The sequence below is a fragment of the Papaver somniferum genome, unplaced genomic scaffold (assembly GCF_003573695.1).
Source record: "Papaver somniferum cultivar HN1 unplaced genomic scaffold, ASM357369v1 unplaced-scaffold_5473, whole genome shotgun sequence".
Taxonomy (NCBI): Eukaryota; Viridiplantae; Streptophyta; class Magnoliopsida; order Ranunculales; family Papaveraceae; genus Papaver; species Papaver somniferum.
The window spans coordinates 1-1,040 of NW_020648164.1; the positions used below are offsets into that span (position 1 = coordinate 1).

At 35.8% G+C, this 1,040-nt stretch overlaps 1 non-coding gene across 1 annotated transcript; it reads left to right on the forward strand.

Annotated features, from left to right (window-relative positions):
* The first annotated feature begins 800 nt into the window (after positions 1-800).
* Positions 801-882, forward strand: TRNAS-GCU. Its single transcript has one exon. It is a non-coding gene; the product is annotated as a tRNA-Ser (tRNA).
* Positions 883-1,040: the final 158 nt, after the last annotated feature.

A 1,040-nucleotide genomic window follows, 5' to 3' on the forward strand; every position in this document is an offset into this window, starting at 1 on the left:
ATTAATTGGATAATTAAAACCCTAGAACAAACTAATATATTTATAGAGAACATATCTTGGAAAACAAGTAAATAACCCTAAACTAGTTACTAAAAGCACCCGTATTTTAGATTGGTGTTGGTATCCCAACAGAAAACCTAATTAAGTCCTTTCTCTGAAACTCTCTTTTCAGTTGAGCCAAATTAAATTACTTGAAGATCTTCACCACCAGAAACCCCTCCTAGATCTTACTCTTATTCATTCAATCTTCAAACTCTCAGTTTTTGATTCTCAAAGCAATCGCAGAAGAAAAACAGGGGAAAGAGAGAAAAGAAAAAGAAAAATGAAAAAGAAAAAGAAAGAAGAGGAGAAGAAGACAATCGAAGGCGGAAATCTTTTAGATTTTAGCTTTTAGGTTTAGTTGTTTTAACGGAGGTACTATCAGAGGTTTCTTACGGGTGTGTACAACACTTAACGGATGTTAATAAAGTACAGTTAAGTTTTTTGGTGTAAACCAAATGTAAGTTATTAATTAGGTGTAAATACTCACATAAGTTTTGTACACCTTCGTTTTCCCTAACGGCGTTATTAACGGCCAGTTAAATATACGGTATAAAAAGAGTATAATCCAGTTTTGAACGTCTCAACCAATAGAGTTCCGCTACTTGTCCTTTCTAGAATTGCAATGTGTGAAAGCTTTTATCTAATTTAATTTAAGAGGTTGTGTCATATTCACCGTGCGACGTGGGACCTCATATGACTTAGCAAAGTTGATTAGTTAACAGATTTGTTAAAAATGCGTACAAAATCATGCATAAACTGACACTTTGGCCGAGTGGTTAAGGCGTGTGCCTGCTAAGTACATGGGGTTTCCCCGCGAGAGTTCGAATCTCTCAGGTGTCGTTTTTATTTTTTTTCCCCAGAGCTCATTTATTGGAAATAAAGCCCAATACTCTTGTGTGGAAGCCCATCCGGATCATCATCACCAGGAACCTTCGCTCTAATATCAATTCCAAAAAAAGGAAACTAGGTAACTCAGTACATACTAATTCGACTGGAAC